Source organism: Numida meleagris, chromosome 4, assembly GCF_002078875.1.
Source record: "Numida meleagris isolate 19003 breed g44 Domestic line chromosome 4, NumMel1.0, whole genome shotgun sequence".
Classification (NCBI taxonomy): Eukaryota; Metazoa; Chordata; class Aves; order Galliformes; family Numididae; genus Numida; species Numida meleagris.
The window spans coordinates 7212988-7229629 of record NC_034412.1 but is presented as its reverse complement, the minus strand read 5'-3'; the positions used below and the strand labels follow the sequence as shown (position 1 = coordinate 7229629).

Here is a 16642-nt window from a genome sequence, read left to right as displayed (position 1 = left end):
TTACACTTTATATATCCGACAAGTGAGTGATATAAGTAATCCATTTCCAGGGAGATAAATCACATTTGTAAGATACATAGCTTGATTGCACTCGAACAACTCACATAGTATACTAACTTGTCAAAAGTAATCATACATGCTTTCTTAAAATCGTAAATAAAATGAGAGCTCTAAAAGCTGAGTTTGGACCTTTGTCTACTAATGCTTTCTCACTGCTTGCTGGTGAAGATGGTCAACCAAAGCAAAACTTCTGTCATGATCTATTAATAGAGAATAAGGATTAATGAAGGATTATGTCATAATGAGTCTGCCTGCAGAGTTGTTTCAGTTCTTGTCCTTTACTGCCAAAATACAGTTCTCATTTCCAACAAACAAAGTCTATCTGAGAGAAAGCACAGAGCTCCTTTAGAACTGGAAAGTCCTGTGCATAATAATGAATGACTAACTCTTCTTTTGCCGAAGCGCCTCAGCACTTTCAATGTCATAGGTCAAGGCAGTGATTCAGAGAGGGCCTGATCCTTATCTAAGCTTTTGCAACAAAATTAGAATGTGTTGTAGCCTTATTAAAGAAATGTTTGTTCCGCCATCACTGAAATGAAAAGAAAGCAGCTCAATGCAGTTTTGCAAATCACAGCAATACAGCACTCAAGTTAACTGCTTTATTACAAATATTTAATTATTCTGTACATTAAAGATCCTACCTTCGTAAGACAAAATAAATAGTCTGCTTGATAATCTATTTGGATCTGCACGTGCATCAGAGGGCGTTTTAATAAACAGATTGACACTGGTAGTCTTCATGTTGAAAATGTTCAAAAAATCATACTTTCGCAAAACTTCATCTCCAACAAGAACAATAAAAAATAAAAAGGATTTTTGTTTCCAAAATGAAGTAATTTTTCCTTAACATTTACACACACAGTTCTCCATATATTCTCAATAGATACTGCATAAAGAGAATTTATACTCATAACAAAGTTGGTCACATAATACGCAGTATTACTACGGCAGTAATTATCTGTATGATGAAGAAGTATTTTTTCTCTAAGCTTTAACTGCAAAACTCTTACGGTTGAATTTAACTGAATTAAAAAAATCTGTCTACAAAGTCTGCTGTCCTTTAAAACATTTAAGGCAATAGGGAAGTCTATTTTTAAATATGCAGTAATGATTTAAATAATTAATTAGAAGGTAGGTAACACTAAGAAAAAAAATGCGTGAAAAAATGAGACCATTACGTTAGCCACTGAAGAGAGACTGGGAAAATTCAAATTTGATTTGCGTTTGTTAGATTAGCTACAGCAAAACAAAAGAAAAATGTAAATAAAGTTACACCTCATCTAAGTTGAATGTCAAATAAAATGCAACCAGAGAGTATATTAGGACTGAAAAGCAGAATACTAATCTCTAAAATTAGAAGACTGATCAACTGGGATATGCATCAGAGATATTCATCAAAGCCTTGCAACAGCCTATCTCCATTTACTGTTTAGATACAGCTAATCTACATCATTAAATTGACCATTCAGTAACTGAAAATCTGCCATGTAGGTCCCGACTTTTCATAGAGGCTTTTAAATATGTATTCGGTAACTACAAAGTACTGAATATATTTTCAGTCTTTTTATACTAAGATTTACAACTAATGACCTTAAGCAATGTCATGCATGTAAAACAAAATTATGAGACCACCCTGGTTTGAGCAGAATTAAGGTATAGAATCATACTTCATTCTCATTCAAATTTAGTAGGATAGAACAAAAAAAAAAATCCATAGTAATATAGCTAAACCTATTTCATAGTTTTACTTTGTAAAACATGCCTCTTCACTTGTATTTTGCTATTACAGGCTCAATATAAGCAGACAATTATCTAAGCTTAATGCCAAGAATGATAATGCATTGAGCACATGCAAAATCCTTGTGCAACATCAACTACAGCCCGCAGGGATAAAACATTTATCAGTTGCTCCTTAGAGCACTAGTGGCTTGAAAATTTGGCTGCCCATGCCGACATTTAGTGAAATCATAGTTTTAGCTTCATTCAGAACCCAACACAGCAAAGCCTGATACCAGGATGACTCTGCTGGCAGTCTGCCTCCCTGTACCCACATGCACTGCAGGCTACTTTCTGTCCCACTACTTTCCATGAAAGAAGTCCTTTTACTTGACTGCAGTAGTTGGCACAGTGCCCCTTTCATGGACCAAACTAACCGTCATCTTGGATGTAACAAATTAGTACATTCTCAGAATAATAATAAGCATGGACATGAAAACACTATTGTTTTTACTTGGAAATGAAGTAACTACATTTTAGCTGGGTGACTTTTTCAGATCAGCACTGCAGGCAAAAATAAATCTTATAAAAAGAATGGACAATTACAGGAGATATGAGACACGGCTTTTGCTGTGGGTTCAGGATTAAAGAGCTGCTTCTCGTGCTGCCTGAAGAATGCACTGTAAATAAAATTGTGAATATCGAATGATATTCATTTCAAAAAGAGTTGGCTTTGGGTAGTGTTGCTCAGTTTACAAGCAATATTTTGCCTGTAAAGTACAGAAATGCTTAAAAAGGCTCTATAAATATTAAAATGAAATACTTTACCAAATATATTCAAGACATTAAATATAGAGTAATGCAAGAACTTGGGACAGGCTAAACATGGAATAAAGTTGTGTGGTTTTGCAATGTAAAATAAAGTTTGGCATTGTGAAACATATGTCCAACTGAAAAAAAATATTCCTAAATCATAGCACACTTGCTGTTTTATCTGAGCACTGTGCATTTTTGCTCAGGCTATGCACATTTAATCACACATCATCTTTTGAAACAGTATCGCTGATCAGATTTGGTGATGCCATTTTAAAGAGCTGATGAAGTAAATTCTCCTCATTGTTCTCGGCACAGACGTCCTAGGCCAAGTTCTCAGAAAAGTATGGATAATTAAAACTTTCCTGTATCATAGCCCAGTACAGTAAGAGCTTTCTCGCCACACTACGATATGGAACATTAACAGGGATTTGAATACAAGTGCCTCCTTTACCGTGGAACTCCTTAGGAGATAAGACTAAATTAGTGTGAAGTGCTGACAAGTATGAAAGATTAAAACAAATATTTCTGTAAATATGCTCAATATGTTTCCATTTCATATCACTTTCAGTCTGTGAAGTAAAAAATCCAATATATATCACATATATTTAAAAAATACTGAGTTGGAAACATTTTAAATAATGCAAGGTATTTTATGTGAAAATGTAACAGTTTTGCTAAACTTTCTGGTTCAAATGAGTCCAAGAATATCTCATTATAAATGGAGACAGTCCTGAAAAAGCAATCAAGCATGACTAAAAAGATCACTCTTTTACACAAAAAAATAGCCTTCTTATTTTACCCTTTGTTGGAAAGACATTTGGCCAGCCACAGGGGAAATACATAATCTACTTTTATATTCAAATAATATATTTCAAAATTCTATGCATACAAGGACCTTAAAACAATTCTGGGAGGAATACATAAGACAGGGGTTTCTGTGATCCTAATAACTGAATTGCTGACATGGGCTGACAATTACTGGGGGGGTTGTTTGTTTGTTTCCGTCACTTTAAAGCACGCGTGCAACGATTCTGTCCATTAGTTATTTCTATTGCAACTCTGAAGTAAAATAAGTAAAATACCAATGGAAAGGGCATCGCAGTAAAACATATAGGGAGATCCTGGCTAGAGAAAGAAGTATCTCTTACGAGGAGTACGCAGGTTTTTGTGGAGATGTTGATTTTTAGAGTTATATTAATCTGAAGCTTAATTTTGATAAAAGAAGCATTCTCCCACAATTCATATATTCATCAGAGATATTCAAATAAAGAGAATTTGTAGCAAATCTCTTTCAGTATTTCAAGGGCTAATGAATCAGCATCTTAATTTTTAAGGACACTAATATATCATTGGTTCTGCAAGAAAATTGCTTTTCAAGGCAGAACTGCTGGGGTAAGAGCCAGGGAGGGGAGATGCAATTGACGTTTTTCACTTTACTTTAAACAAGACGACTGTTATTCAGTTTCTCAATGCCCAGGATTATGAAGATCAGAGTACTACACACCCCAGAAGAGGAAAAGCTTAGAGCAATTACAGTTCCCTTCTAAGTACTGTAGCACTCGCTGTTGGTTTTCAACAAATAAGCAGTCTACACACATCTTTACTGCTTCATAGCTGCGTGAGGTTCACGCTCCTAAAACTCACACGCATCAAAAAGAAACAGCGAATTCAATTGACAGAACATCACCATTTTAAGCCCTGAATTTTATCACTTATGAAAAGTTGAAATTTTTTCATATTAGCTGGATATTTTCCTCTTACGCCTTTGCTGAGAAACAGGGAAGTTACAATATCAGGGCAAAGGACTGAGGAGTGAAATGTCAGTGTGACTTGCGCATTCATAGCTTCCTCTGGACCCTTTCAGCTTATACAGCAGAACAGGATGAATATTTGTGCTAACTACACATTTCCGCACAAAGAACCCGATTCAGAGAAAAAAAAATCTCATGCCATCTATGGCGTCCGTGCACTTTAGAAAATACAATTATAAATGGTTTATTCATTCGCGGGGAAGAGCCTCTACGAGCACTGTGTGAGCGACCTGCCCTGCTGGGCCTGATGAACCCGAACCTAAAACCAGCGAGGGCATGGGCGTAACTTGCACCGACTTTTGTTTACCCCTCCCTAACATTTCATGTATGAAAGCACGGGCTCTGTGACCAAGTTGGAATGCACGACACGGAACCGCTCTTAAAAACTGGTACTGAGGTTCTAACAACACAAACACCTGAGCTGAAGGTGCACGGCTGGATGGTCAAGTCAGAACGAAGATAAATTTACTGAAAATGATTCCTGCATATTTTGGAATTACTGTTTTTAAATGGCAGCTACTGGTTTAGGAAAACAACTCCGTATGGATCCTACTTGCACATACAGAATGCTGTATTTATGATTCCTTATCTATTTGTGTATTCTACAAGCACTGAAAATCTCACGCAAATGCTCCTAAAAAAGAAAACAGATATAGCTGTATGTCCACAGCAGTTAATAGCACAGGCAGCTAATTAATTATGTACTTATGCGCGCAACCAGCTATTCATGCAAATTATACAAGCAGTTGAGCACACACTTGGTGCGCGCAGACACTTAATTGCCCAGAGTGCTGCAAGTCTTACCCAAGATTAAACACGTCATACCTAGCAGCTGCTGTGATCTTGTAGATCCTCGGGACCTATAGATGAGTTTCCACCTACTAGCATGGCGAGCCTACCAGCAGCATTCAGAACAACCCTTTGCATTAATCCAGATGCACAATACCAACGTTTTGATAAAAGTCTAGCAAAAATGATTTCTATTATCCCCAAAGGAAAACTAGTCTGTCTTTTTTATGTCTTAAGTACCATTTGAAGACTTGATGATGCACACGGCAAAAAGATGTGAGGGAAAAAAATTAAAATTAATTTGTTTGATTACACAACACTGCAGCTCTCCCTCCTTGCCACTATTTCACTGATACATTAGAAGTGCTATAAGAAGGTGCTGTTTGAAGCCCTGCCTAATTTTTCCCTGATGATGCTATTTGCTTCTCCAGGGTTAGAGGAAGAGCTGCTCCATGTGCCCCCTCCTGGCTGCGGCCCCACTGCAGCCTCCAACCAGAGGCAAGGGTGGCCAACACCATTTTAAATGCAATCACAATAACATGAAACAAAATTATTTTCAGGCCAAATACGACAATGTTCACACTGTCAGAAGGAATGCATTAAAATAAAGATAAATGGAGCATCTAAAATAAATTTAAAAGGACAGTGGTTTTGCTCGCAACATATTACCAGTTAGATTCAATGCAGGACACATTGTTAAATTGGTACCAACTCTACCTCATAACTACAAAAGAAAAAACCTCCCATTATTATTAATAAAACCAGCATTTGGAAGCACAATCTAATGTAGACATCTGAGAGTCACTAGATGCAAGCGTAATTCTAACACCATATGTAACTTTGGGGGTAATGGCTCAAGGACAATAATTACATTGTTCTTTTTTGTAATGACTGTAGACTTGATATTAGAGATGTGATATTTTTATATGAATATGTAACTTCACGTGCATAGCTTGTGTTTTCATCTTTATTCTTTAAATAGATGAGGTAAATCTAAATCAAAGACAGAATATTTTATGACTACTTTGAGCACGAATATCTCATCTCTTCTCTTCTCATTTCGATAAAGATAATTTCAAAGTTCACCAGAAAGTCAGAAACAAGGTTACTATTCCCTTGCTACCAGGAAGCAAGTACTCAGTATTCAGAATTCCAAACAGAAGAAAGCTGCAAGATTCAGGAAAAGAAAAGAAGAGGATGTGAAGTAGAATCACAAAAGGCTGTGAAAGGGAAGGAGAGTTGTGTACACCTTGATACGGAATGGAGGAATATCATTTTTCTCTTTTTCTTGACCGCCGAAAAAGAAAACCCAGTTCAACCTGTGTAGTCCAATGGATGAGAGTTAAACGCAATGTAATCAATCCAAATTATTTTATTTGCAACTGTAATTTTACTCCGAGCTTTTTTCTAGTGCTGAGGGCTAAGCCTAATGAGCAATCCTTTTAACTGGTTTTAGCAATAAGGGATACGTGCATACTTTGAATTTGATATCAGACATAATTGCCACAATGTTTAAACACCTTGTCTATAGGGGACTTGCTAGAAAATATTTAATTCTGGACCCTTCTGATGACCCAAGTTTGTTTTCCCCTCACCCAAGTGCCACCAGAGGAACAAGTACTTGCACTCCACTGAGAGCAGGAGGAAAACAACAGTTTTTCCATACCAAAAGAAAGTCTGAGTTCTAGCTACTCAAAGAGGCATAAAGTATCCAGAACTGCAGACTTATGAACAACATATGAGTAAAAACTCCTTATGAAAACAGTGCCACCACTCCAAATCTTGTTAACTAATGTATCTATTCATCAAATATCACTTCAGTAATGTTATGTGTGGCACACTGAAGGACTGCCACTGCCCCTCAGGTCTTGGTCACTCATGATTAACAGCACTCACGTATGCAACCAGCTAATCAAGACCTATGTTTTTTTCTACAGCATGACAAGAAAGATGAAGAGAATACAGTTGAAATGCTTTACTCTGAAGCCAAGTAAGTTTTATGAAAAATAATTTTTTTTGCCAACTTGAACTGTAAAGCTTCTCTTTCATCAGAGACCTAATATCTTGACATTTATTCACATTTTCAGGTTAATCTAGACAAAGCACAGCAATGAACACATCCTTTTAAAGAAACGCTAGCACGCTTTCCAAGTCTCATGAGCTATGAATTCATGGATTCACCCTCACCTAACACTCCACGTTACACACAATTGTCTACATTTTGTGATGGAGTAACTTCAGGCTCCTCTCCTGCTTCAGAATCCCAGATACTAGAGCTGATCTGCGAACCAGCACACTGGTATTTGAGATGTGTGAACAGGCAGGAAGCCTCATGCTGCACAGCAGTGGAGGGACACGAGGTGCTCAGCAGATCTCTTTGTGTCCAGAAGCCACCTGAGTGTGGCTCCACAGATGTGCCTGCACAGCACAGATGTGTTGGGTGAGGAGACCAGCAAACCCAGCACGTGGCACTGGGTGCATCCCATACATGGTATGTGATGCCTTGGTCTAACACCCAGACATGACGCATGATCCACATGAGAATTCCTGATAGTGTTACGGAGACAGGAAAAGGACGAGAGGTTTGCTGCAAAGTTCAGATTTGAGAACTCTTTTTTCCATATACCACTCCTTCCCTCCTCATTATCCCAAGCTTCAGAGCAGCCACATGATTACTCCTTATCTATGGTCCTAACACAAAATCCACCTCTTACAACTCAAACATAACTATTTATTTCAGTAAGTATTAGATCAAATCTCACAGCTGTAATGGCAAAACATGAGAAGGAAGACCACAATCTTTTTCTCTGGTTATGTTTCTGTACGAAATAATGCAAAACGGGGGAATGTAATACCACTCCCACCAACCTTATGCCCTTTTGAAATTCTCCCCTCAAATTTCAGAAAATCATTCTCCAGCTGCCAAGCATTGCATAGGGTTACAGAAGGTCTAGGTGCCTGCATATCCCTTCAAGAAAAATGAATTTGCAATTGAATTTGACGTTTTTAATTCTCTAATAGGTTGCTGGGATATTATCAGCATTCTTCCTGATTTAAAATTAAAAGCCAGCAAGCCCACAGAAACAGTACCTGCTCATACACACTGAGACAATGTTTGATGTGTTTCTACTCCAGGGCAGAAAAGAATTGATTTTTAAAATCTTGCTTGCATTGATGAGTGGTCAGGGAGACTTCACCCCAGTGCAGACATTTTGCAGAATGTATTTCTAAGAGGAAATGATTTTGACTATCACTGCTTATAAGATTTTATCAGTATTCTCCATTGTTAATGCATGTTGTCAGCGTTTGATAAAAAAAGAATTCCATGTAGAAACTTTTTTTTTTTTAAGAGCAAACACAGTAGCTTAATCATCCACTCCTTCACTGAGGGGATATGCAGCCACAGTTAAAACAGAAATCTAAGAAAATCTTAGCAGCACTTTTCTGAGTTTATAATTGTAGGCCATATTCCAATAAGTTTACATGGAGCATGAATATTTTACTTAAAAAAACAAACTCACTTTATGTTGCCCGTGCTGACTCATCCAGTTGACTTGGCATATTCTCCTTATCAGCTGCAATAAACAGAGAAACCAAAAATTAATGGCTGGTCTTCTGGTCAGTGACTGGTTATACAAACTGCCTCCCAGCAACAACTTGTACTCGTTTAATGTCTTTCACAGAAGGATCTCAAAGTAACAGATTACAGTTACACCTCATCCTTCCTAGGAAGCAGTGAATTGGAACAGCAGATGCTCAGCAATCTTGGAAAAAAAAATCTCTTTACAGATTGCTTACAGAAAGCAGGGATAAAAACATAAGGTTTGACCCTCTCTTTCCTTTTCTGACACTTTAGCTACAGTCTTCTGATGAAGGAAGAAGGAACGTTCATATTTCTCACAAATTTAGGATATCTTCAGATATTAGTGTGAGTTGGAAAAATCTTGTTTCTTAACCCTTATGTTATGGATAATTAATTCTTCTTTTCCTCCTTCCTGATTTTCCATCAGCACCACCCATTTAGTAACACATAATTCCATTCCTTTCTTCTTTTGACTACCATTGCTGCAACACTGAAGAGAATGAGTGAGGGGAGGAGTGAAGTCGAAAGAGTGGGGAATGAAAAGGGAGGGTTTGGATGGGGGAATTAAGAGATGAAGAACAAGCAGAGGACAAAGCAAAGAAAGAAAACAGGAGAACAAATCAAAAAGCAAGAGAACAGACTTTACTTCTGGGAGACTTGGAAAGGTTCTGGAGAAGTGACTAGTAACACATCCGTTAGTCTTTCCATTTATATACGATGCTTTCTACCTCCAGTAGGCTGAAGGTGCTTCAGGATAGCAGCATTTTGCCTCAGGAACTTTTACTTATATCCTTATGTCTAGATAGGACAACAAACCACTGTATGGAATCTACCAGAGCTGGGCTTCAGTCCTAATATCACTGTTTGCAAACACATTATGTTCCCTTGTATTATTGCAAACACCTGATGATGAGATGAGCACCCAGGGCCACACAGGGCTCCCTGGTGACAGAGTACCAGAGCTGTTTGCCCGTGAGCAGCAGCCAAGTGCTCGGCTCACGCTCATCTCCTGCATGGATTCCTCCAGGCCCACCTGTGGCCTGGGCCACCATCCTCTGGCACGAGTGGCACTTTGCAAAGATAACAAGTTTTTTAGATCATAGAAGATAAAGGCCCAAACCTGCTCATGGCCAAGGAAGAAAGATTCTGTTTGACATCAACTGCTAAGAAGTCAGAGTAGAAAAAGGACAGATTTGTGCTGAGACAAGAAATGAGAGCTAAAACATTTCTTTCCTGTTCTTGGTTTTCTTACACCCTGACTGAAGCATTAGGGAAAATATCTCAAGAGTGTCTTGCAATTTTCAGCTTTATTTATGCAAATTGACAAAAATTGCATCCAGTCAACAGCTCTGCATCAGTTTATGGTAATTAAAAAATCCAGTCTTTAGTGTCTGATTTGAACACTGTTGGCCGTCTTGTGAAGTTGAAAAATCAGGCGATGAATATTCCATATCAGGCTTTCAAGACTGACGGGCATATAAAAAAACCTTTGCTATTCATTTCTCATAAGGTAGAGATAACCCCAGACGGCTGAATCAAGAACTGTATATTCGTGGGATAACACCTGTAGCACGGGTTCCTTCATTCCTGACAGCCTGGGCTGCGTGCACTGTAGTCCATTGTCACTGGTATGTTGCTTTTATCCTTTGGAGATGTGTCCAAAAACCAATCACTGTGGACAGAGCACAGTTCTACAATACTGGCTTGACTGTTCTCTTAAAGTGGCACTTACAAATAGGCATTTTGGAATCTTCTGAAGTGGTTAACAACGTGTGTTACTGACCATTTTGTATGTATTCTGCACAGCCTCAGTGATCTGTTTGTAAAGACCTCTGCCTACACTGAAGGATGCTTAGGATGGAACTTGGCAGACCCAGACCAAAAGCCCCAAGCCTCTGAACAGCAGCACCAGGCTGCCGGGTGGGGACGCTTGTGGATGGCACCCACCATGGCTCAGCACGGAAGCCAAGTGGAACACACACTGACCAGCCACCTCTAGATGCGCCTACTGTTTAGAAAGACAAATTTAAAAGCCCTCACATTTTAAATAGACCATTGCTTTTGTTCAGAACTTGATCTTTTGGGATAATCTACAGGTCCAGCAGATCTAACCATACATAGATTAGAAAGAAAATCTTTCAACAAATGGCTGTTTTCTCTGGTCACTTTCTCCAGCTTCTAGGACCCAGCAACAAGACTCACACTTTGTGACCAGGATAAATAAATATAGGCTTAAAAATCCTGGTCAATCTGCTTTGCTTCAGCACAGGATACACCGTTAACTGGACAACTCCTTATCCATAAAACTCTGCAAAAACAGTTTAGTCTTTGCATATCAGACCTAAACTTCTAATGTCTCTTTCCAAGCATAATGTAAAACACATTATAAAAAAACCAAAATAAATCTAAAGAAAGCAATGGGATGCCTCAATACTCCTGAGCTTCAAAACGCTTCTGATTCCAAATCTATGCTTGAGCAAAAGGCTTATTTTTAAAAGCAAGTCAACAAATAGCTTTCTTTTACTGATGCAGCCGTAGTTATCTCCAAAAAACAAAAACAAACAAACAAAAAAAACAACCCCAAAGCAAAATCACAACACTTAAAAAATATAAGTTGTATCTGTAGGTTTTTTTCCCTTGGAAAAGGGGAATTAAACTATTAAAGGACACCTTGTTAAGTAATTATATAGCAACATCACTGTGCAATTAAATAGCCATCAGTCCCTGCAGCTGAGAAATTTCAGGTAATTATTCGAAGATAATTTAATAGGAGAATTACTGTATTCAAGAAAGCATTAGCTAGTAATCTACCTCAATTAAAGCAACCAATTAATTTCAGCACCTTGATAATAGTTGCCTTTTGCAAAACTATCCTCCCCTACACACACGCACGCAAATCGTAAATTTTGAAATAATAAAAAATGTGAATGTGGTGCAATTTAGCTTCTATTTTAACAATTCCCATCCAGAGAATTTGGGGTGCCTTTGTTTTACATCATGTTATCAGTATGTATTACTGTTCAGTTCTACTGTGGGCAAAACTATACTGTAAGCTGTAAGTTAGAATAATGAGGTGTATGCAGAAAATCTGTATAAAAGGAATAAACATTTGTCTGTTCATACCAAAACAGAGTGCAAGAAGCCACATAATAACTGAAAAAGTATCTCCCTGTGACAACGTGTCTTCAGGGAATTATGGGACTCACACATAGTTGTGCTGCTGTACAGTGCACTGGAGACAGAAGTCATTAATCACAGAGCTGCAAACAGTGCTCATCATAACAGATTCTGTGCAAGAACAAAAAATGCACATACCACACAGTAGTGTGTTACACAGCAAAATGTTTTTTCAAGGTCAGAACACACTGGAAGTTTTTTGCTGCAATGGGGATGATCAACAGCTTTCATACCGATAAGCTTGGGCTCCTTGAATTGTGGCATCAGCAACACCAGAAACGTGGAGACCACATGGAAAATTTCCAGAAAGGCACAAAAGACAATTAGGCATCCAGTTCTTACACAGATTCCGTGGCTGCTGAGGTCCTAAATTCCTTGCATTTCTTTAAAAATCAAAATACGTAACAATCAGGAAACAGTTCCTTTTTTAGAAATATCCTGTCATGCAGATGTTCCCTATTTTAATTACCATTTTCTCAACCAGAGAAAACCAGATCTGTATTATGTTTTCTTTCATTTCCTATTTAATTTGTTTTTAAATAGAAAATAAATGATGGTTGCAAATAAAAGAACACCCATGTGATTCAGATCTTTATATATTCTCCATATATGCTGAGGGTTCCCTTCCCTCCCCCTTACACCACAGCACTGTGTTGATGGTAGACTGAATAAGTGCTCTTTTATCTAAGCCTTGAAAATATGCATAAACAAACACAAAACTCAGCCTTGGCAAGACTGATTCATTTAAGAAAAATGAAGAACATACTATATAGATGTTGAAAGTTTGTTTCCATTCTCTTTCATAGGATGAAATAAAACATAGATGTGAAAATCTCCACAGTCCAGGTATGGAATAATCTTAAAATATGCAGTAGTGGCTTTTTTGGAATGAGTCTGGTCTGCATTGAGATTAGAGCCATTACCTGTTAGGTAACAGAAAGTCACATAAAATCTGCTAGTCTGTGGCCCCTGCCTCGAGTCTTTGTTCTATTTCGGTTTTTATGTCAACAGCTGGCCAATGTTCCCCTTACTGACTCATCCATTTAAGTCAAGAGTACTCAGCATTACCTGACCCATCAGCACTGTCCCAGGATTTGGAGAGGTATACTAGATTTCATTGTCTGTTGCACGGCTATTTTTAGCCCATCATTATTCCCAGTATTTTGCTACAAAATAATCATCACAAAACGTTTTACTGAGCTAATTCAAATGGTACCAAAACATCTTCAAACTCTTGTCAGACTTGAGGGTGTTTAATATATCCCTGAGCTTTTGTTATAATATCTTCCTATTTTGCCTTTACCTCTAAGGCAATAGAGAAAGAAAACAATAATAAAAACCCCACGATGCAAACAGATCCATTATATATATCTATTTCAAAATCTGTGTATCTCTCTCCACACTGATAATCAACTAGGCATTTCCGCACATATCTACCTTAAATCACATTGATTAAAATGGAATTAATCATATATCTAAAGCCAGGCTCATCCTTAAGTATCTTGCCTTGTGAGAAAACAAAGATAGGTATTTCACTGACCAGTGGTTTTCTCACCTCCTCATCTAGTGGCAGATAGAAGAGCATGTATTAGACGGCACTGGCACAGGCTCTTAAGCCCTTGCAGGTGGTTGTGATCCCTGTGATGGAAAATCTAATTTCTCTTCACTGTTGTGAAGAGAGATGAGAAAGAATATAGCACCACAGAGATTAAGCAAGAACCCTAAAAGGCTCCCAGTGCAGTCTGCAGGAGCGATGAGCTGAACAGCGGGTATCTTTGGGACTCCTGCTCCCCTTTCTCTCAGAAAAGAAAACAGAACGGTTTTTCATACCAAGCTAAACAAATAAACACAAAAACTACCATATACTGACAGGATTAGAATCAGAATTTATCAGGAGGCTGCACTGTAAATTATACAACCAGAATAAGTAATTGACAATATTTACTATTGAGAGCTACAATTCTCTTGGCATCCAGAGTCAAATTATACGTGCATTAATCCCCCAATCACAAGTTTACTCTCTGAACAATATAATCCAAGTGATTGGGGAAAGTAAAGATTCATCCAAAATAACCGCAAGACACCTAAAGGATTTAATTTGCTCCATCACAGTACCGCTTGCTGTTCTAATTATCATTTCATCCCGAGTTACCTGTAATTTTCTTTTAGTGCCAAAAAAAGTACATTTTGTTTTCTTAACATTTAGTAGGAGTCTGCTATTAATCAGTCATTTTTCAACACTTAGAAAATTGTTTCTAGGGATTTAATACACATTTTGTTAATTGATCATCCATAGCGGCATGATCTGCATTGATCACTGATTAAGAAAACATTGAAGAATTTCAGTCTTAATAGGGACCCCCTGAGAAGCTTCCTCATCATCCGTCAACAGGTCAAATTCACAGGCTCTCAATTAAGCACTCCGACAAATTGGGATCACTGAGATTGTTCCTTAGGACTGCGTATTATTTTATTACCTGTTCTGCATGAGGAAAAAGAAGATCAGCTAAGACCCTACTTGCAGTAAGGTATGTTACTGATGCATGTAGTAAGCAAATTTGGTTTTGCCAGGATTCAACATCTGGTGTCTGTTATCTGCACCTACTTTTAGGAGGCAAGCAAAATGACAGGCTCACCTTTGTGTGACTGAAAACAGAGGTGAGAATTTTAATTCAATGAAGAACAGTAGCACAAAATATCACTCTTCTTTTGAAGTAGAAAACAAATCTTCTGAGACACAAGTTCCAAAAATTGGGAGACATCCTCTAAAACATCTCCCTTCTGCTAAGGCCTGCGGTAGGAAACTTGTTTCTTCCTGCAAGCTGGCAGTCAGAGGGATGGTTGGAAGGGCTGCCAGCGGCTCACCCCAGGGCAGCTTGTGTGCCTTCATCGTGCAGCAGCAATTCTAGGGGCCATAATCATTAGCAACTTTTTCAGTATCAAGAAAAAAAGCATAACCGCAAGGAAATAATACTCCACACAGACAGGTTCCATATCAAACCATAAGTTCTTCATAGCAGCAGTCATCGACACGTGCCCACAAACCCTTTTGTTCCATGTACTTCGTACGCCCAACTTTAAGAAAAAATAATTTTTTTCAGAGAATGAGAAAATTATTACAAAGAGATTAAAGGTGAGGGGAAAAGGAATGTTTCGGGTAAAATGTGGTTAGCTACAGAGACATTAATAATCACAAATAAGGAAAGGAAGTTCAATTTAAATTTCTTGCTGAACAGAACAACGCTGGCAGTCTACCATCACTAAGGCTGGGAATGGTTCCCTGCTAACCCCAAGGATGCTTGTGCCACCCAGTTCAGTTCTAACACTTAAACACTGCAGGGGGAATGTAGTTCCCATGTTTAAAGATCTTATCTGAACACTGATTCATCTCAGAATGATGGTGGGATTTTTTTGCAATAGCAGTTGTGAATCTAAGCATTACTGAGCACAGAACAATCATCTCTACTTCAATACTGACAATCAAGCACATTAAAACAAGTAGCATAAATATTCCCATTATTGGAAACAAATTTGTGTATGTTTACATTATCGTTGTTAATAGCTAAGTCACCATTAAAGTTAGTTATATGAGAAAATCAATTCCACCACATTCATTAACCACAGAACTGGAAAGAGAATAAAATTCAACTTAAACAATAATCCCAGGAAAAATATTTTCCTCTTCTGACTATTTGATAATTGTCTTAATCTACTATCTATCAAAGGATCTATATTCCGTGGTGAAAAAGAAATTGGGCATCATCCATTTTATCAGCTACCATCTCCCCTTAGGATGCTGTTTTTAAGAAACAGCAAACAGAAATGAACAGAAAAAGCTCTGCCAAGTTATCAAAAACACTTATATTAAAAAAGCTCTGTAAAATCTAATCCTGACATCAGTAGGTTACAACTTTGCATGTCCCCAGGGCACTAAAATAATACTCTTTAGAACAGCAGGTGGACTATTTTAGGCTTCAGCTTTCTAGTTCTAACAAGGCTTTTACATTTTTTTTTCTAGGAATCAAGGATGCTAATCACAATCTCCAAATGTGCATTGCTGGGTTGTAAAAATATTAGACCACAAACTGACATGGCAGCAATGCATTATGCTGCTGTGAAGGAGTCCTAAATAGGAGGAAAACTCGAGATTCCAGGCCTGCCATCACAAAGGTCAACATAATTGGCCACATACAGCAAAATCAACCCCCGTGTCTTCCCCAAGCCAAGCCGACTGCCGAGGAAACCCTTTCTTCCTACTGGGATAAATGAAGTCTAAAGTAGGAGGAGCAGGAGGCTTGGAAATTTTGGATTTAAAAATGTAGATAACTATAAAAAGATGGCATCCAAATTTATCCTTTATCCTAAAAGACGACATCCACATTTACCACAAATGACTGTTACAAGTTTAAAGCAAGAAATGCCTAGGATGAAACGTTCTCAAAGCCTTGATAACTACATCTCTCACAAATTTTCTTTGGATTCAGAGACCAGTTAGAGCAGAGAATAGAAACATGCAGTGACTAACCCCATAACAAGCATAAAGGCCCCTTGACATGACATAACAAATGGGTACAAAAGACTAAGGAAGACTAAAGAAAGTTGACTACCTCACCACTAAAATAACATGCACCATGACTTCTTCACAACTGAGCTTGGACATCTGTAACTCACCCAAAAAATAATGGATTTG

The 16642-nt window shown here is 37.9% G+C and overlaps 1 long non-coding RNA gene across 3 annotated transcripts in view; it reads right to left on the bottom strand.

Moving 5' to 3' along the window:
- Positions 1 to 16642, bottom strand: part of LOC110397387 — a 233785-nt gene that overhangs the window by 125370 nt on the left and 91773 nt on the right. For all 3 annotated transcript variants that reach the window (XR_002437737.1, XR_002437738.1, XR_002437739.1), the window contains exon 3: positions 8714 to 8767. This is a non-coding gene — a long non-coding RNA (uncharacterized LOC110397387). The remainder of the gene's footprint in view (positions 1 to 8713; positions 8768 to 16642) is intronic.